The sequence below is a fragment of the Mus musculus genome, chromosome 2 (assembly GCF_000001635.26).
Source record: "Mus musculus strain C57BL/6J chromosome 2, GRCm38.p6 C57BL/6J".
Lineage (NCBI taxonomy): Eukaryota > Metazoa > Chordata > Mammalia > Rodentia > Muridae > Mus > Mus musculus.
Genome location: NC_000068.7, coordinates 136,664,523 through 136,686,671, shown reverse-complemented (window position 1 = coordinate 136,686,671; position 22,149 = coordinate 136,664,523). Strand labels below are relative to the sequence as shown.

General features: G+C 41.0%; 1 long non-coding RNA gene across 2 annotated transcripts in view; it reads left to right on the top strand.

Moving 5' to 3' along the window:
* Gm32659 overlaps nucleotides 1–22,149 on the top strand; it is a 186,579-nt gene that overhangs the window by 27,667 nt on the left and 136,763 nt on the right. For both annotated transcript variants that reach the window (XR_375013.3, XR_375014.4), the window contains exon 2: nucleotides 2,488–2,624. This is a non-coding gene — a long non-coding RNA (predicted gene, 32659). The remainder of the gene's footprint in view (nucleotides 1–2,487; nucleotides 2,625–22,149) is intronic.

Here is a 22,149-nt window from a genome sequence, read left to right as displayed (position 1 = left end):
ACCCCAATGTCACTTGGATATTATTTAATAGTAATGATCTGAATCCCTAAGAATATTTGCATGTCTCAAGTTTATCACTAAAACTTCTTAACAAATGTATTTTTTCCCTGTCTTATCAGAACACAGAGAACTTCTGGAACAAAATGAAGCTCCGTTCATTTTCAGCATCTCATGCTGTCACAGCTTGTGCTAGAAATTAGATTTTGTGCCCAGGAATAGTGGAAATGGACACCTGTTTTGTGTCCAGAGTCTGTCTCCCAGCCAAGAATCTCTATGGAAGCATGCCAGACTGTTAATTTAAATGGTCTCCTCGGATAGAGCGGCAGTACATGCCCTGAACCCTGGCAATTCCCAGCAGAGGACTTATTTACTATGTGCCTTGCTTTTTTTTTTTTTTTTTTTTTTTTTTTGCTATACTTTTCTTTTCAGAAATGCTTATGCTTCCCATAAATATTGAGATAATCTCTTTGGTGGAAGCATATATTTCTTTTATGACAAATAGACCCTACCTACATTTACTCTCTCCCAGTAGGCTAAACTACCGAGCATAAATGAGTGACATTTTGCCATTGACACAAGTGTACCTGTTAAAAATAGCAACTACAAAATTGTCAATAGATAACAGGAACAGAGTGGAGGATGATCCTTCTTTCTTTGGTGGAAACATTCATAAGAATAATTAGGGCTTATACATAAGTAAAAAAAAATCCAATAAAATAGAATGAGACTCACAAGGGGGTTCAGTAGAAATGTAAAGCAACAACCATGCAATAAAAAATTTACAAAGACTTAGTCTGTCAAAGGATGCAAAGATGTCACCATCAACCAGACTGTTCTTTGAAGGTTCAAAGAAATAATAGGGTTTACTGATGCAGCTCAAATGTGTTGGGGTTCTTCTGTGGACCAGCACTTGGTTAGGGGAGTTAGGACTGAAGCTTTGGATGCTATGAAGACAAATGTACATCTGGACTGCAACTTCCCTCAAAGATATAGTACGAGTTTCTCAGTGTGTGGTCCAGAAAACATCTGCAGCATTCGCAGTAGGCATCTCTGTCTGGTGTTTATTAGTAAGAACAGAGATTAATTTCTGAAAACAAATGTTCACTCTCTACTTTTACCATCACCCAGCCTCCCACATTTTCATTTCAACCCATCAATATGTCCATTTTCCAGGTTTATGTTATGAAAAGTTCCTAACCCCTTAGGCTATTCATCTTGGTAGTCTTTTGAAGAATTATTTCCACTTTCACTTTTCAAATATCATTCCAGTAAATGAAATTATTTCTTGTGCAAAGGACTGAAGCCTTCTCCCTTTGAGTATGGGCTGTGGTAATCAACTGCATTCCAGAGAACATTGTATGGGAAGGGAGAAAATATTAAATTTATATTGGAGAAACCCAGCAAATCCTACATGACAAGATGATTCGGTTAGTTTAGCATCATAGGGGTGTCAGGTTGTTTGTAAGTATCCTTGAAATGATGTGCCAAAATTTAACTTTATCCCTTGGAGTCTTCAATAATAGCAGTTCTCAGCCTGGGTGTGTCTCAACCCATTTGGGGTTGAATGATCCTTTCACAGGGATCAACGACAACTACCAGAAAACACAGATATTTACATTACAATTCATAACAGTAGGGAAATTACAGTTATCAACTAGAAGTGAAAATAATTTTAGGTTTGGGGGTCACTATAACATCAGGAACTTTATTAAAGTGTTGCAGTATTATGAATGCTGAGAAAATACTTCTCCATGAAATCATAACCTAGTCTAAATTTGAAAAAAAAAATAAAACAGAAAACACCAAACTCAACTTTAAAACACTGTCCATGACACATGACCAGCTTTCCTCAAAATGGTTGAGGTCATCCCCAAAAAGGACAGTGAGGAAAACTATCACATCCCAAAGGTGAAGACAAAGACATACCAATCAAATGTAATACAGTACTCCAAATGATTCTTAGAACCTGAAAAGGCTATAAGTGAAGAAAACAAATAAGATAATGATATCTATATAAAGGATGGAGGTTAGGTTTAAGATGGTTCTGTTGTTGTATTTCTTCTCCCCCGCCCTCCCCTCTCTTCCTCTCCCCTCCTCTCTCCATCCCTCAGGGAAGGTGATGACACTTAACTAAACTTGCCCCAGATAAATTCTCTGGGATGTTGGCTTGCTAAAATGTTACTTCAAAAGACCCTACAATGTAAGTAATGAAAAGCAATAAAATGATAAATATGATTTCACTGTGCAACTGGTAGAACAAATAAGAATTACTCTAATAACTCAACATTGCCTTTATTAAAAACACTTCCTCTCCCAGTTTGCATAACATGTAGGTATTTTTATGCTCCGAGGCTCAGTTTTTCTCTGTACCAGCTCTTTCTGTAGACATGGTACATACAAGGATTTTTTTTGTGTGTGTGTGTCCTTGTCTTATCTTTCTCTCACTTCTTTTCTCCTAATTCTATATTTTCTCCACCTGTTATTTAGATTTGACCAAGACCATTCCATAGTTCCTCATGAAACAAAGACAAGAAAAGGATACCACACTGAACGGTCTAGGAGAACCCGGTCAGAAGCAGGGAGAAGAGAGTGAAGTCAGGGAAGGCAGAGAGCCCCATCAAAAGGTAAGGATTGCACTCTCCACATAGAGAGACAACTGTCTCCGATATACAAACCAGCATCTCCATGCCACAGCGCACGGAGACGGAAACTGAGCCCAGAGGAGGAATAAGATGGTTCTGATTGGTTCTGAAAGAGTAATAAAAACAAAATTCTAGGCCTTTAGGCCCAGGTTTGGGAATGTGGCCTTTGTGACTCAGTGCTCCAAGGTATGCTAATCATAAAACAGATAGCGACATCCCTCCACCCACCCACTTCCTTGGTTCAAGGAGTATTCATTCAAAGAAAGTCACCCTGACCCACCCTGACCATTTCGGGAACCCGCTATGCAAAGGTGCTACTGTTAGGGGCTCTTAGATTGTTAGGGGCTCTTAGAAACTGTCTTGAGAGTTAACAATTACCATTCCTTGTGACACTTGTGACTTTGTACTTCCTTGTAACTCTTAACTGGTATTTTTGGTATTTTCCAACAACACCCTTCCCACCTCCTTGAGTTGTAGTTTCTTCCTTTAAATACCCCCTAACCCAGTGACTCGGGGCGCCACAGTCCTCTACCCCTGCGTGGTGTATGCCCGTGGGCCCCAAGAGCGCTCTTGAATAAAAATCCTCTTGCAATTTGCAGCAAGACCGTTTCTTGTGGATGATTTTGGGGTGTCGCCTCTCCTGAGTCAGAACGTGGGGGAGTCCTCATGTTGTGAGTCTTTCAGTTCAAGTCCATTCCATACCATGTAAATGCTAAACTCCTTGCTCTGCGTAGACAGAACCTACACCTGCCCTGTTTTCTGTATTTGGTGGGGAACTGAGAATAAGACTAACCGATCTTCTTCTGTAAAGTAGCAAGTTTAGACAACGTCCTCCTTAACCGTGGCAGAGGGATATGAGAATTGTGGGCCTGGGTACCAGAGGTTTTCCACCAAGATCTCTGGCCAGGCCTGGTGCGAGGGGTTCCGGCGAAGGGAAGCGAGTGCGGGCAGGGAGATGAAGTCTCTGCCATGCCTTCCAGGTCATTCAGTAACTCCAAGCCGCTCTGCACTGAGTGGAGTTGGGCTGGGCTGACGAGAAGCCAACTATCCAGTGAGGAGTGTGGGGGAACCTAGGGTCCTGTGGATATTCCCTGGATAGGATTTATATACAGTTTTGGGGTGACTCGGGGTTCGACAGCAGGTACCTCTCATTGGCTTGGACTGAGAGTTTGGGGGAAACTTTATTTGCACGTGGAAAAGCCTGCTGCTGCTCCTACATCACTGATAGCCACACGCCTCTCCTGTGGGGACTGTGGGGTTGGTAACTTAGACAGGAGCCAGGGGTCTACGAGACATGATTGAACACCTTCTGTCCCATGTAGGTGGAAATCACCACCCATCGGGTCCCCGGGGTTCCAGACCTTTGCTCAACTGGAGACCAGGCTGTCTGTGCAGCCCCCTGCCCCACAGAGAATCACTATACTTTGTGTCTTACAAGAGATAACTCTTAAAGGGGGAGAGGGTGAGGGCAGAATATCAATGTGGACAGTGTACGAGTGTGGTGGGAATAGCCCTGCATAATCACAGGAGAACCCGTAAGCCCCTTGGCTTTAATTCCTTTTCTGTTAGTCAGGGAGGGAGATTTAATTCATCTGCGAGTTTACCTTGGCTCTCTGCCATGTGACTTTGCAATGCTGTCCATCAAGAAGTGGAGTTGTGACTTGTTTTGATAAACCGAATGTGGTGCAACGACACTGAGAATGTTCTGACTCTAGACCTCAAGGGATTTCCTGCAATTCTGTTTTCTTTCTTCAAACTTTGACTCTACCATGAGAACAAGCCCAGGATAGGCTGCTACCGGCAAAGAGACACTTGGCCTAGTTACCCTTGTCAGCCTAGACAAGACATTAGTCACCAAGTCCATAAACAGGGCAGGCTATCTCATTTGGTTGCTATCTTTTCCTAGGCTCCTTTGGCTGTGACAGTTTTTGTTTGTTTATTTGTTTGTTTTTGTTTTGTTTTTTTATTATCGTTTTGGGGGGAGGAGGAGGTAAACTCAACAATTTTGAGAAAAGTTGGTCAGTTATTTGGGATAATGTTGAGTAAGATTATTCTGAATTTTTTTTCAAAAGTAAACTGGGTTGAGTTTATGGGGCAAAGACCAAGAAGTAAAGTGACATTTTAGCCTATTTTACCAACATGATTGGTCTCTGATAAAGCTAGCCAGATCGTTCCCCATGAGAGCAGAAGAACCAAACAACTGACCCCCCCCCCAAAAAAAATTGCTGCTCTATGCAGTGAGGAACCAAATAAACTACTTTCTAACAACTAAGGCTAGGGGAGATACAACTTCCCAATTTAAGCTTAGTAAGCCAAGGATTCGCAACACCCAGACTTAGAGCAGAGGACGCATTTTCCAGGTCTGCTTTTGACCAAGAAGGGGATGCAAAGCAGCTAGTGCATCATCTTAGCGGCCTGCTGAGTGTTTCTGCAGACCACCCTATTCCCACAACTGTGCCGGCTCTCAGCTTCCTATGCCACTGTTACACGAGCTGGTAAGAACATCTTTAGAATTAGGAGCCCGTTTGCTTTGTCTTGAGGTCCTATTTATTATTAACATGTAATTTAATGTTAATATTTTTCACATTTAACGAATCATTTAACTAATTAACCTACCATGGCTCCTTTTTAAGTTTTCTTTTCTTTCTTCTTTCTTTTTCTCTTTCTTACTTACTTTCTTTCTTTTCATTTTATATGCATTAGTGTTTTGCCTTCATGTATGTCTATATGAGAATGTCAGAACTTGGAGCTACAGCCAATTGTGAGCTTCTATATGAGTGATGGGAATTGAACCTGGGTGCTTGGGAAGAAGCAGTACCTGTGCTCTTAACTGCTGAGCCATCTCTCCAGTCCCCTCCTATCGTTGCTCTTAATGCTCATTGAAGAAATAACTCAAGACATACCTGTTTCAGCTCCCTCACCCTTCTTTTTTTGACAGCCATTAACTGGAAAGTTGAAAAGTACCATTTGTTTCTGCATTTTTGACCATGAACAGCAAACAACCACGTGTTTGGTGTTCTACTATGTCAGAACTTGCTTTTCAGGGTAAAACAAGATAGCATGCAGTTATGTGACAAATTAGCTCTGATAGGATGTCTTGCACTACAGAGGCTCCCATGGTGCCTGTGAAAAGGAAGTCATTTGTTTCTGCTGAGTATGGATATAATTCACTAGACTGGTGATGTCTTTTGTGTTGCCTTGACTTACCTGGGGACTTTCTACAGGTGATGGCAAGATAGAGGTTGAGAACCAGTCTCTAGGATGCTTTGCTGAGTGTTGTTTCCAGAGGAATATCAGACACAGTTACTAGAAGACAGCTGGGAGACAGGCAAGGGTGCCCTCCATGAGAGAGGATACTTTCAGGTTTATTGTGTGTTACAGTCTCCTGGAGGAACCATTAGGAAACACTTGTACAACAGTGATTTTCATAGTTTCAGAGGCAACCTGTGCATCAGTATTATTTTAACCCAAGCGGTTCTAACACACAGCCAAAGCAGAGATTTACTTGTAAATTGGGACTACTGATAACTAATTATGCCTTAGCCCTGGTGGACCTGGCAATATTATAGGTTACTTTAAAGAGTAGTTTCCTATTCTGAGGGAAGTCACAGGTGAGTGTGGTTCAGATGTTGTAGGAGTGTAGACTCAGGTAGGCAGGCAGCAAGGTTAATTGCCCCAAATCTAACGTGTATTAGCAACCACCTCCGGTGAACACAAACTGCCAGCCTCCATGGCAACTTTTCAAGTTCAATTTTGAAGAACTTTTGTTCCTGAAAGCTGAAGGACACACAATGACACCCTCAATTACAGGCTAAATGGAACAGATTAGCTTTGGTGGTCAGAGGCTGCATCCCCCACCCCACCCCCTCCCGTGCCCACTTTAAATGGTCAGAGTTTCCGGAAGGGAGGATCTTTCTGCCTGTGGGGCTCCAGCCTGGCCATTGGAGGGGGTGGAGCGTCCCGGGTCTGCTGCTGCGAGGTGGTGGAGTGTTGTTTTCTCTTAGCTGGTTGGAGGACTGGATTCTCCTCATCTCTAAGAGGGAAAGTTCTGGCCAATCACAAGAAGCCAACTGGAGACTGCGAAAGTGGGGATGAGATGGCAAAAATCTGTTCTTGTTGCCGCAGGAGACGCACCTCTTTCGGTGCGCATAGATGCCCCAGAAACTTGTCAAGCTGCGGCTGGCAGCTGTGACAGTCTCGGCGTGCGTGGGGAGGGAGGTTGTTTAGCTGCGGCTGCTTGGGGCTTGGCACTCAGAATTCACTGTTTTCCCGACTGAAGTTGAACTCTGGGCCTGGAGTGGGGCCGGGGCTTCTATTAGAATTTTAATATGGGAGAAATGAAGTGAAGAGCTAAGGAAAGGCAAAGGGGAAAAACATGGGGCGGAAACTCCACCCCATCTCTTTGATTCTTGCCCACATCCCTCACCGAATCTGTTTCCTAACCTGTAAAATGGGCACTTAAATGCTTTCGGAGACTCTTACTGGCTCTAGATTTGCAGGTTATGGTAGAGAAGCAGGCAAGAGCCACTAGTCTGTTTGCCTTACAATCAAGTGGTATTTTGAGGACAGCATTTTGAGCCTTCTCATATTTTATGAGCAAAAGACGCAAAAGACTTTCCCCCAACCCCGAGAACCTTGGCTTTGATTTCAGTAACATAAATCTTGGGAGGACCCCCACTGCTACAGAGGGCTTTAGTTTCTATACAACCGAAGGGTGGGCTTCGGCACTGCAAATTAGGAATGCCCCACCCCCGCTTACTCCTGCTTGTTTTATTTTGTTTTGTTTTGTTTTGTTAGGTTTTGTCTTTCTGATCTTCTCCCGCCCTCTGCTCTCCCCTTCCCTTCCTCTTCTCCCCACTCCTTCCTCTTAGTGTTGTTTACTGATCTCCCAAATTCTGATGACGCTCTGGGCACCTCGCCAAACGCGAGGGCCCCCGAATCCACCCGGGGGTGGCATAGAAGTCTCTGGTCTAAGGCGAATCTCCGCGGGGCAGATGTAGGACTAACAAATAGTGACAGGGCAGTGAGTGTGCAGTGCCCCGAGGCCCCCGCGGAAATGAGCACAGGCTGTTTGGAAAGCCGGAGGGACCCCTGACCCAGGGGATGCCGCATCTCGCCCCCGCCGCAGCCTGCAAGGGCGGGGGTTGAGGCTCCAGCGCCCCGCAGCCGCAGTGACTCAGGAGGCCTCCCGCCCGCGTTCCTCCGCCACCCGCTCACTGCGGCACCGGGGACACGGTTCCTCCGCCCACAGCCTGCACCGCGTCCCCGGCGCCCTCCCCGCCGGCTTGCCCGGGCTGTGCCACCCCCACTTTCTGTCCGCAGAGGCGGCTACGCAGGAGGGGAGGAGGGTGTTTGCTCCTAGATTGTTCTGCACTGGGAGAGCTGCGGGAGGGAAAAGGGGAGACAGGACCATTGGAATGACTCAGGGTTTTTTGAAGCAGCTAAGCCATAACAGAGGCCTCACTCCAGGATCGGGGAAAGCCAGCAAGAGTCCTTAGAAGTTTCTGGCCTTAAAAACAGCTTCCTACCCAGACTCCCAGCTTGAATTCTGCAGGAGCGTAGAAATGCACTCATAATTTAAAGCTCTAAGAATATCTGTATTACTTAGAAAAAGGGAAATAGGGTCTGGAGGCCTCGAATATCCTCAAAATAACCATTCTGCTGGTTCCCAGTCCATCTTTGGAAGGTAGTTACAGCTAGGATCCTATCAGTATTAACTAACCAAAAGACACATCTTAGGATAGCTCCCACCTCCAGGAGCCATAGACTCTCCTGCTAAGATAGAGCTAGAGGGACCCTTCTCCCTCCTGAGTCACTGTGGCAGCAGATTGAAGAGGCCCCTCGGGGCCTCGATGTGCTTTTGCTTCAAGCTAGATGGTCAGTGACATGTTTCATAAAGGACCCGGTTCTAAGTCCTGCCTCACAGAGAGGCAGTGGGAAGCTCTCTGTTTCTCTAGGCCATACCAGCTCGATTCCCCCAAAAGAAGAGAGCTGTCATTTCTCCATACATCAGTCAAGATTCTGGAAGCAAAGAAAGACCATTGTTTACCGCATATCTTCCTGTCCAAAGTCGGTGCTAAGCTGAGAGGACCCTCCATGATCGCCACCTGCCATGTCTCACCCTCTGGTCTCTATGTGCCCTTACTTTAGTCTAGTCATGCTGTTTCTGTTTTTTAAACTCCCCGCTGATCATCTATCTCTGCCTCTGGGTCTTCGGGCATGCTGGATGGCCCCTCCACAGGTAAAGTGCCCCCCACCCCCATGCCTCAAAGGCCATCCTACCCAAAATAGATCCTGTCTATCACAGCTGTGCTGAGTTTTCCCCTTTTGCATTTACTTCATTATGCATTATTGTTCTGTAAATAGAACATCTCCTCTAAAGAATGAGTTCCTTGGGATCTAGGGCTTTATCTTGTGAATTGTTCTAGTGCCCATGGCTGGCACATTGTAAGTGTTTGATGAATATGTAAAGAAAGAAGAAGACCAGGCCATGAGCTTGCTCAACTTCATAAGTTAATGACCTTTCCTCAGAATATCTGTTGTCTCCCACTCAAACTGGTTGGCTAGAAATGATCTTGAACTGACGTCAGATTACACCATGACCTATGAACAAGCTGGACACCTAAGTAAGATGTAGATTTTAGTATTTCCCCGATCTCTCTGTAAGCTGAAATACCCCATTACTTTGGAATGTAAATATTTTAAAGCTGTTATTCAAATAGATGTCGGCATGCTCACAGTATAGCCAGTGTTATCTCTATATTTTTGTACTTCTCAAGGCTTGGAGGGATGCCAACATTTATAAAGCGTATGGACTTCTTACTGTAGCTCATTCAGCCCACTAAGTTATTGTAGTCAACTGGTCAACTGCCAGTCGACAACAGAATCCTAAGGTCTGTACTGGCATGCTGCAATGTGATTGCCACTCATCTGAGCAAGAGCCATCGTGGTAGTCATTTCTCTTCCAGCCAGTTGGTAGCCATACCAGCTCGTTCCTTTTCTTAGCAATTTTCTTCTCTATGGTTGAATCATATAAAGATTCTTATAAAGAATCGCTGCAACACTAGTGCTTTTAAAAATAGCACTATGTGAAAAAAAAATAACAGCAAAATTGGATTTAAGTCTTGGCTGCTTTATACACCAGCAGGGGTCACTTCTTTTTATTCTGAGCCCTCATATGAGCAGTTAGTGTCCCTTCTGCCTCCTGAGACCACCACTGTGAGGGTCAGATGAATTAGTGCAGAATAAAGTGCTTTGTAAGTGTCAGCACTGGGTGGGTACTCCAGCAACCAGCATGCTGCGATTAAAGAGAAGGGGGGAGGAGGGAGGGAGGGAGGGGGAGAGAGAGAAACAGAGAGGGGGGAGGGAGGCAGAGAGTGAGTGAGGGAGGGAGGGAGGGAGAGAAAGAGACAGACAGACAGACAGACAGACAGGTGTTTATCTGTGTAAAACACTTGAGAACTAAAGCCCCACCTTTCTGAGGGCTGGGAGCTGTGTATAAGCACAGTCAGTCCACTGATGGTTATTAAGAAAGGGACTCCGAACCAAATGGAAAATCTATAGGCATCAAGAGTTAAGTCTGGAATGAGCTGTGCCAGAGATGAAAGAGGAAGTGAGATCAGAGACCACACTGGGGGTGTTGTGATGTCTGAACCATAGGTCTGGAGCAAGAGCAGGTTGGAGGAGGCAGACAGAAGGCTTTGATCCAACTGAGATGAAATAGAGTAGAAAGGCATATGGGTAGGTAGAGCAGGGGCTGGTTACTCAGTCAATGTCTTATTTCTTCACCCAGTACTTGCCGGACATGATAGTTCTCTACCTCCTTCAGGAAGGTTTCCAGAGAACAACCCTTTTTTATAAGAGTATAGGTATCTGGACATTCTTCCCCTATCCTAGCTTAGTTGTTGCTTTCAAGAACTGAGGGATTTGAACCAGTGAACCACCCAGAAAGTCCTGTAAGTCTTGCTTGGATAAGTTTGTTGCTCATTTTTTGGCGGGCAAAAGAACTGGGTTTTCTTTTTGGAAATTATGGTACAGTCATTGAAGCTGAAATGGCAATCTTGCCCTGTACTGAATCTAAACCTTTTACCATCAGTATATCAAGTACCCATTCAATGTCTTCTACCAGGTGGCTGCATTGTCTTTCTTCATTAACAGTCCTCTAGGAGATGGACATCTTGTCATTTATAGCATATCCAGCTTCAGGCCACTATGCAAAAAAGCATGTGAGAAATGTCTAGTAACAGTGTGTTTTCCATAACCGGATAACATATAAAATATCTGTTGAATATTCAGTATTTTTAATCACACCTTTAGGGTTCGCTCTGTATGTTACACTGTTATGTTTTAATGGTTGTCACTTCTTTCCCCTTAGTTTTCCTTCCTGTCCTAATAATAGGCTTTCATAATTCTGTGGTGATTCTGATTCTGACATTGAACACCCCAATAATCTGTAACTTAGAGAAGAGTTTGGGGCCCATGAAAATGTCATAATCACAACAAAGGGCAGACTTTACTTGCAATTGAATTATAGTCAAGAAGATGAAAGAAAATTAGTGACAATATCAGTTCGCTATTGCTGTTTAACAAAATAGTCCCAAAGTAATAGCTTATAACATCAAAAGGGTCTGAATGAGAAGGTAATATATTCTAGCTCAAATAAGAACTACAAAAGATCATGAATACCAAGAGAGATTAAGCGCTGGCACAAATGAGATATAAGTAAGAATCCACTGCCTTCTGTTGAATGTCTCCAGGATATGGGGCTGTTACCTTGTTCTCTAAGCCAGTGCAGTGACTTCCTGAAATCAGACCATGTGTGAGTTAGACTTTTCTAGAAGAAGTTGAAAATTTCCCCCAGTGAATACCTCTTTGGCTGGTGGTTCACTGGTGAAAGTCAGGTCAGATTCATTACAGGTTGGAATCAAAAGAACTAGAGTTAAAGTCATCTGACTTGTGTGGCCATGAGTGGTCATTTAATCTCTTTGAAGCTTTATTTTTTTCACCCATAGTGAGTTTAAAATTTACAATCAAATATTTGCAATAAAATTCAAATTAAATATTTTGAGTATGAAAGTTTTTGTAAACTGTATGTCACTGAACATGTAAGATAGTTACTGGGCAGAGAGCATGGGGCCTGGGATGGGGCCTGTTTGTATTGGGGATTTGTGGATTCCATCTGCTTAAGTAACTCTCCTGGTTGAAGGATTTGCATCACTCTTACGACTTGTCGGCCTTGTTTTGTGGATAGCCAGGACTGAATGAAATATGAAGTATTTAGAATTGGTTGTAGGATCATCAGGGTGGAATTATTTGCAAGGGGCCAGAAAAGAGCTTAAAAAGCCAAGGATCTATTCACTAGGATCAGGTATTAGGTGTACAGAGGGCAAACTCAAGCAATTCCATTTCCCTTCTTGTTCTTCTGGATGTTAGTTCTGCCTCATGGCCTGTCCAGGATCTCACAACGTATCCTTTGCTGCAGATTTTACTTAACGTCTTCCTGTTGCTTTCTAGTGGTTTCTCTGGAGGTTGGAGGATGCCAAAGAGGCCATTGTCAACAAACAAAGAATAATGTACAGCTTCCAGAAGAGCCTTGTGTTTTCCTTGGCTTAGTTTTCATTTCACTTATGAAAATCTTGATTTTCATGAATTCATCTAAAATACATACTTATTTAACAACCTTAGGAGCTACATCATGCATATTCATATCTGAAGTGCCATCTGTTCCATCTCTTGGAGAGAGTCAGTTTCTAAGTGTGTACCATCCAATCTCATTCAGGAGGTAGCCCGGGGAGTCCATATGGCTTTTGGCAATTTCCCGACTACACCAGAACACAGGTTAAGGCCCAGAAGTGACCCAGGATAAGCATCAAGCCAAATGGACTGCAGTATAATTTGACTTTTCAGCCTGAGAAGGAATGACCAGGCATGGATGTTTTTGCAAAGTGCAAGTGATAAAATTCATTATATGGAAGTATTTTTTTTCCCAGTTCAACTATACAGGCAAGGCCAGTGGTATACCCTTAGGTTTTCTAAAAAGAAACATATCCATTATGTATGAATTACAGAGTATGCTTAAAATAAAATAGAATTCTTGAAAAATAAAGCCAGTATTAGTGAGAGTAGTATGAAGGGACTATAGAATAAAGAGTGTTGATGTCAAGCTCTGACTTTGTCTAGAATTAGGTATGAACTCTTAAGTCCAACATTTAATGATCTTTGCCTATTTCCTCATCTGTGACAGAATGAATATATCAGATACTACTGAAATTCTGCCCCATTTCACCATCTAAGACTTTTGTGCCTTCTCTACTCACATTACTAAAATAAAGAGGTAGAACCATCAATTCTAGATGCTATTCTACAATTATAATCTCTAACACGAGTACAATGGCATTGCCCTGTTAGCCATGCCTGCTCTGGGAAAAGAACTTAGGCACTATAAAATGGAAAGGAATGCAGTAAGACTTGGACCTTTAACTTCTGATATTTAAGTGCATACTTCACTTAAAATGTCCAAATATGAACTGGGGGTACGGGTTAGTGGTTAAGAGTGCTTCTGGGCAAGCATGAGGACCTGATTTTGAGTCCACAGGATTCTGATGCTGGCCATTGCCGCCCATGCCTAATACATCTTCAGTACTATGGGAGATAGAGACAGGAAAATCAATGGTTTACTGACCATGATTAACCAGAGTTTCGGGGATAGATTTTGTCTCAAGGGAATAACATGGGAATGATATGATTCACCTCTGGTCTCTGACAAGGTTACATGTAGAGCCACACGCCAGCACCAACACACACACACAACACACACACACACACACACACACACACACACACACACACACACACACACACACGATGGAGTAGGGGAGAGAGATTAGGAGGGAATCATCTCAAGAAAGAAAACAAACCAAGAGATTAAAACTGTCTGTCGTTAACCTTCCAGGACCACCAAATTAATAATCTTGGCTTCAGCGAAATTCTTTTAGTGGATCTTGACAGCTAATTTCCCCCAAGGAAGCCAGAGGGTTGATTAATGAGCATTCTTTACACATTGGCTTGCTTGTACTTTTACTTCTCTTTCTCTTATAAAACCTTCCCACCCCTGAACTGTTAGCACCAAAAGGAGAGACTATCTTAGTGGGATTTCAGTCCGTAGCTTTTTCTCTTGTTTTGTGACTTTCCTGGGAAAAAAATGAAAAACCATCTGCTCATCCCAGATAAATCATGGATGGCAAACTAAAGATACAATTCTACTAAAGTCTAACTTGACAAATCATTGGGTTTATCTGATTACTTACAGGAGTATGGATGATGGGTAACTTAGGGAAACATGGATGACTCAAAGGCAGCTGCATTATAGAAACCCGTACCTCAGTTTAGATGAGGAATTGTCACCTTGGAGCTCTTTGCATAACTTGCAGGTATCTCAACAAGTTGGAGAGTTCTCTCTTAAACATTTTATACTGCTTTAATAATCTTGGGGAAGAAAGGTCTTTGTGAATCTTGTAACTTTCACAGACTTCCTAAAACTTGTGAGTTGTATACTTGTATGTCTAAATGAGCCTTCCTCTAGGATGGAATGTTTCAAGTTGTAATTTTCTGAATCTTGTGGAACCTTCTGCCAGAATGGAAATGTTTACATTTCCAGGGTATTGTTTTACAACACATCTATGTATGTATTAGTTCACTGAATATGGACAGTGAATGGCATGTAAACAATACTTGGAAGGGGGACTTGTAAGAAATCATGAGTAGATATTCCCTTTCTTATAAAGTCCTTATAGACCCAAATAAACTATTCTCCAGGTTACCATGCTGTAATTTCCACCCACAGCGTAATGCTACTATCTTGTAATTCTGGTCAATAAGCTCTGTTGACCATCGGATCATGACAGGAACAACTAGTGGTCTATAAAGAGCTGTGTAGCTGAGCTAGGAATTTTGTAACTTTGACTTCCATTACCTTCTGCTACTGACGTTTTTATGAAGATCTAACCAATAATAAAAGTCAAGAACATTTGTAGCAGTAACTTAGTTACAATATGATGCCAACAAATCAATACGTAAGCAGAGTATTGAGACAGAAAGGAAGGCAGACAATCAGGATTAAACCATTTTGGGTCAATCATACTGAGAACCTCTAACAGTCCCAGTCAAAAACAACAACAAAAAACCCTTAAGCTTAGCCCTATCCCAAAAGAACAGAAACCTGAGCATTCATTTACCAACTCATTTCATTGGTTGAGAGTTGCCTCATACAGCTAGATAGCACCCAGCTTCTCTAGCCTTTCTGGAGTGAGACTTGGGATTCAGGTAGAATAGTACAGTGTTAAGTTCTAAAAGGACATAGGCATATATCTCATGCACTTGCTACAAACTGGCACAGAAAGAGGACCACATGCAACAGCTTCCTAAATGTCAATGAAAGAGAAACCCCAATTCAAACTTAAATGATAAATGAAGTATACTGATTCAAGACTTGTCCAAAGATTGACATGTATTCCTCCAACAGCCAGAGTAAGGCTTTGGCCAGACTTGTGTTTATTTTTCATATCCCTTCCCCTACTTACTGAGTTTTGAATCCATTCTTAGAATTTAGTTTTTAATTTTCATAGCTGAAAATAGCCCTAAATAATTGCTTTTAGGGCTGTATTTTCATGGCTTAATATTCAGTTACAAAGAAAAAGAATTGGTCACAAAGAAAAAAAATAATTGTTTTTTAAGTAGCTTAAAGAAGTATGGGAGTTAATTCTTTTGGGCCATAATTGGCTTATAGAGGGGTCATATTTCCACCTTTAACCCAAGTACAGTAGCTAGTTGACCTAAGCCTTTCAAAACTTACTTTTGGTTAGGAGGGTTGAGGTGGTGCTAATTCAAAGAACCTTGTCAAGAAATGTGAATGCTGACAGCATAGGCATAGGAAACGAGTGAGTGATCTGGAGCCCTTAAGTCCAGTATCGCTGATGTTACAGACCTTACGCACTATGCTATGACTTCAGCACGCTGATGCCAACTGAATGTTCAGGGGGCAGAGAAAGAAATTAGTTGTAGTGTGTTAAAAGGTGTGGCGTGGGGACAGGGAGGAAAACCGATAATGGAAAACTCAGTTATCCACACCCCCTCCAGGGAATGGAATTCAGACTGTTATCTTTGACAACACTAATGCTGGGTAATATTTATTTAGCTGAGCCCAATAAGCAGTGTAAAGAGTTTCATCTCTCAAACTGGCACAGCAGGGGGCCACAGCAGCCAGGCTGCTGATAATTAACAGCGAAATGCCTGGCGAGTTCTCTTCCTGAAATATCAGAAGGGATGGCTGGGACTGCTGGGTGAATTCATTTTCCTCTTGCTGGCTGGGGTAAAGAGAGAGCTGCAGCAGAAAATTACCAGGAGAGGCAGCCAGCCAAAGGAAGAGCAAATGGCTGTTCTGAGCAAGCAGCCTGAGGAGGGCAACCCGTCTCCTGCTCATGGAAGATCATATCCTCACACTTTGCACATTCAACATTCACAGTGAATTCTAATACAGGCAAAGGGGATTACGTCGTTTACAGCTCACAGGTGCCACATTTGAAACAGTAGGTGCAGAATGAGGGTATGATAAAATTCATAGGAACCACGGAGATTTTGTAATTCTTCCATCTTTACTGATGAAGAGAGAGGGACTAAGAAAAGGCATGTGATGAATACAGCTACACAATGAATTTATTATAGACTTGTCAGAAGAACCTCCTACTCCTACCTGCCAAGTCAGTGTCTACATCTTTTATCTAAAGTCTCAAAATCCCAGATGGACATAGACTTTGTCCCTCTTTTGCAGCTGAATCTTTAGATGGTATCTCTACAAGACTGTAAGAGAAAAGCCAATCCTAAACAACTCTGTCAACAAATAACTCTGCAATTCTTCTCAACTAAGAACATAGATGTTGGTAATACAAAAAGTATATAATAATTACTCAGCTTTCAAAATATACCAAAACCATGACTTCGAACATTTCTAAACATAATTATTTTTAAATTTCAGTCATCATAATAGCTTTCACATGAGTACAATTCCCAGTTAATATGACAGGAAGTTGATGTTTGCAGAGTATATGGACTTTCCCACAAATCACAAACTTAATAAATGATCGGAGGAGGATCAGATTTCACTGAACTTATCCAAAATCCCTGACTCACTTGGCCTTCCTTCTTGGCTCAGCCAGTGCTTCAGGGACTTCCTACTCGTTTTGATTTTTCCAATACAAAATTCTGAATCTTGAGAAATCAACCATAATTTTCTTTACCTCCAAAGAACATTATATGTCCCTTGTACTTTGTAGAATGAATATTAAAGACTTTAGAATTGTAAAGCATGAGGCATGTTTACATGCTAAAACACAGCTCTTCTAAATGTCATTTCAAAATCATAGCTTTACTAAGACTTGGAATTGGAATGACTTTCTCTCCCTTCCTGAAGTTCCTTGCTGTGAAGACTGCATGTTGTATGCTAGCATTAAAAGAGGGGATCTAACCCTACCCAAAGACTCCTTGCCAGATAGCCTCTCGCTTTTTCTCTCATTTCCCACCCCTGATCTGTATGACTTCCAATTCTCCTTTCTGCAATTTCTCCAGATGGTAGACATCTTTCTGCCTCCTGGCTCCCACAACTTCTTTCTGCTGAATGGAAGCCAATTCTTGCAACTCAACTTCCTCCTCAAATGGATGTGCATAGCTTCTAGAAGGACCAGGCCATCTGACACCATCGCCTGCTGTCTTCTCTCGCCAATGTCCTTGCTTGACCTAGGCTTCCCCCAATTGAGCTTGATGGAGGATGAACATGGTGGCCTTGCTTGCATCTGATTTTCTTGTTACTTAGTGTCTCATCTTAATTCTTCAGTTTCACAACTAAAATTTATTCTCCCTTAGTTTGGAGCTGTTTCTACCCTTACTATAATAGCATTACTATAACTTAAAGCAGATGGATTAGTTCTGATATTTTAAATTTCAAGCTGTTTTGGCAATTATATCATCAAGATATCAAAGATGACCAAAGAATTGCCTGTTTGTCCATAGGGATGTGGGAGGAACTGCTCAGCATAGAACATCTCACAGAAGGGCAGTTCCTGAAGCAGAGGCATGAAATATACAGACACATCTAAGGATGGAGAACCTTTTCCTAATTTTATTCCTCTTCCTTATGCTATCTCACAAGCACCTGTATTTTCTCCATAATATCTTTATTTTATATTAGTATTTTTATCTTTATCTTATTATTTAGTATTGTGTAGTCCAAACATTTCCTATATTATAAATAAAATATCGTACCTTTCCTGCCTCTAAAAAATTTTCCCTAAGGCAACTAATGATGAATTGTTAAGACATCACCTTCAGAAAACCAATATTTCTTTGGCTGGATTAAGCTTGCCACAAATTGCAGCAATTCTCCTGCATCTATCTCTCAAGTAGTTATTTATATTCAGTGTGGGTACTTCATCTGCTTTAATGTTTATATTTTAAATTTAAATTCCTTTATGTAGAGTTTTACTAAAAGATATGAATTCTCTCTTATCTCTACAGTACAATGACCAATTATTGAGCACATGATCTGCCACAATTTCCAACTGTTCATTGCCCCTCACCCACAAAGGTCCATATTTTTTACACTGTGATCAGACTGGCTGTTCTATAAAATGGCCTCAGCCATTTTATTTTCTAACCACTGCCTCCTCCAGGATAAGCTCTAGTCTCCTCACCCCTGCCCCAGTCACAGTATAGATTATTATTTTCCCATTAATCAACATTCTAGTAACTTTTTATGTACCTTATCTGTTTGCGCTTTTCCTCACGACAGTTTGGGAATGCCTTCTCTTCTTACCTACCTTGAAGAATCCTGTGCATCCTTCTCATTCTCACTAGTAACAATTTCTATGAATCCTCCTCTATTTAAGGGGCATAGAAGGCACATAAACAATCAGGACTCACGGATTCTTTCTTGATTTTCCAATTCACCCTGTATTTTATGACTTTGCTAATACTTGAGAGCATATAAACAAAACCTTAGTAATTATTTTGAAATATTTTTAGAATATGAGACATGTTATTCATTTATAAATAATAATACAATTTAAATGTACTGAGTAAACTGCTGTATGCCAGACACTGATTTGGGCACTGTATGTGAGTGCCTATAATTCACTAAAGACTCTCCTCTAATGGAACTTTCTTCATATTGGGGGAAGGAAGACTAAAGGCAAATAGAAGCTGAGAGATGCTTTCAAAATTACGGTATTGGAAAATTAGGAAATACTCTTGAAAAATGTGTTAGCTTTTGTCTAAAAGCTATAGAATTTTATTTTAAGAAAAGCAGTTTTAATGTTTGACTTCAGATCCAAGTCATATGAAAGAGATGGTCAGCTAAGTATGGAGATAGCAGATGGTTAGCAAATACAAAGGCCATGAGATGGGAGCTTTCTGAGCCTATTAGACGTTAGTGAGGATAGGGAATTCTTAAAGAAGTCAGAGGTTTCAGTAGAAGCAAGGACCTGGACTGAATCTAAATGACAGAGAGATATGTAAGTCCGCAAACTCCTTGAAAGCTGACATACCAAAGTCATCTTTCTATTCATGAGGGCTAAGGTAATGACTGGCAAAAGAAATACTGTAAAGAAAAGTTTATTTGGAGAATGTTAAGTTGCTCCACATTGTAAACCAAAAAAACCCATATACTTCCTATGTTACATAATACATGTCTGCAGACACATTTGGCTAAGGGGAAATTTAGCTATTAAATAACAACCCTTGGATTTCAATTTCCTCCAAGGACCATTGTGGGGATTTTTATAGGTTCTATAAGAGCCCTACTTACTCTCCAAGTTCCCATTCACTCTATAGTCTTCTATTCTAGCTTATCACTAAAATGGTTTATAGCTTTTGGAGTTTTACGAGCTTCAATCTGCTCTTGGCTTTTTGCCTCTGACATTCAATTTTCACACCCACTTTTATGAATTCAAGAATGGTACTAGACTGGCTTCCTTTGATAAGCTTTTTTCTTCCAATTTACTGTCAAGCCTTACATTTAAAAGGTTGTACAAAGCATCTATGTTCAACTTTCAAAGTAATTATAAAGAAAATACTTCAAATACATGCATGCATCACTACTACAGAAGTTAAGAAAACAGAAAGCTGCAGGTAAGAGGTGGCATTTTACAACTGAAATCATCCTTGGAAACAGAATAGCTATGTGTGGCCCCTTCATATGTAAAATCATCAACGCTCAGAATTAACAAATGGTATTATACAGGCCATGTGATGGTGACCAAGTGAGTTAGCATGGAGTTATTAACTCCAAACTAGGTGACCTTTCAGGGACCAGGGCCTTACTTTCTCAGTCCAGGTGGTCTGGGATCCAGGTGAATGTTTTCATGAGTTAAATTGTCCTGGGGTGGGGGCTGGGGGGTGGGGTATTGTTTGATTACCAGGCAACACTGGTAGTCTACTCTGAGGATGTGTGCTAGTCTCATATATTGCTGGCATTTTAACATACAGTACCTTTTATAAATTCACCAATTTGGCTCATATTTAGAGGTAATATTTTCTAAATATACTATTTGGGGGAGTAAATCTGTGATTAGTAGATTCAGAAATCTGTGAGTAGAAGAGGTCACCCCAATAGTTTCTAATTATTGGGGGATTGGAGCATTGTACAAACACTGGATCCTTTCCTGGTGCTGTTAAGATCCCTATGGGAATGACTGTGTCATTATTCCCCCTTTTTCTCCTCACTCTATGTTACTCTCTGAGACACACAAACAAACAAACACAAATGAATCTACTCTCACACTTTGGAAACTGAAGGTTGAGGACATGGCCATGCAAATAACTCTGTCTCTCCATATAAATATTGCTTCCTGCATATACTTTCTTTACCTTTTGTAGGCAAATGGGGAAAGGCAGATTTTTCTTTTGATTCTTAAGGATTTATTCAAAAGTAAAAGGTGTGGTGTATTTTATTTTATTATTATTATTATTTTTTTGGTTTTTTTTTTTTTTTTTTTTTTTTTTTTGGTTTTTCGAGACAGGGTTTCTCTATAGCCCTGGCTGTCCTGGAACTCACTTTGTAGACCAGACTGGCCTCGAACTCAGAAATCCACCTGCCTCTGCCTCCCGAGTGCTGGGATTAAAGGTGTGCACCATCACACCCGGCTATATTTCTATTTCCAGTAAACAGTAAAAATAAATAAAGGCACAATGAGTTGGGAAGTAGACATCAAAGACTAGTTGAAGATGATGATTAAGTAGAGGCTATTTGCCCAGGCTATAGATATCTGTATTTGCAAATAAAAGAAAAATATTGCAACAACCAAATAAAATCATTCTGTAGTTGGAAAGAAGCCTGTAGTTACTGCTTTTAAATTTGCTATTTCTGAAGCTTTTCATTCTTTTCAAATCAAATTAAAATTGATAATATGTATCTGAGATTGGAATGAAAAGCTACAGCATGTAGGGTCATCATTCTGGTGATGCTGGACAGAGAGGTGGAGAATGAAAAGGGGTCATGAAGAGGGAGTTTTTACAAAGTGTGCCGTCTCTTGGGGGAACTAGGATAACTTACCATTTTATTCCTTCATGCTTGATTGATGTGTTTTTTTCTCTCTAATATGTCTTCCAGTTCACAAATTTCCTCTTTAACTGTGTCTATTCTATAATTAGAAGTATATCTTAGTTTTTAACTTGACTATATGTATATGTATATGTATATGTATATTATATGTATATATATGTATATATATATCTGTGTGTATGTATATATACATATATATGTTATAATTCTCATTTTATTCTTTAAATATCTTTATAATTCTTTGACTTTTTAGTATTAATTTCTTTTTATTTTCTTGTAGAAGAGCATCTAAAAGCCTGTGTTTTAGATGTATGTTTAAAGAGAGCCAGTATTCTATTTTTTTAATCTAAAGTATTTGTAATTATTTTAATAGCCTTTTGCATTATCCCATTTTGAACTGATTTCCTCTCATACAAGGCATTATGTTTCAAAAACATTTGCGAAAGTGATTTTAGCCTAATAGGGAATATTCAGAGAAATTATTTATTTTGTTCTGTCATGTATTTCAGATACTAGTCATTTGTAGTCACTCTAATCCAATTTATGGATTTACACATCTATAAAACTTAGACAATTAAAATAAAGGCTGTACATTAAAGCTGGGCTTCTGATTTCAACTTCTGTCCCTTGGGCTGCCCTTCAGCCTCTCTAATATATCCTTTACACAGACCGAAGGGCACCAAAAAATGATTAAGCTCTACTTTTCCATCTCCCTTTGAATATAGGCCTGGTATTTACTCAGCAACTTACCATTTTCTTATACTTTCAGACTACTGAAAAGATACAGAGTTTTCTTATCTGTATTAAGTGAGCTCCAAGAGATAAAAAGATGCCTATTAATCATGAGGCTTCCTCATCTTACATATATATGTGTATACACACACACACACACACACACAC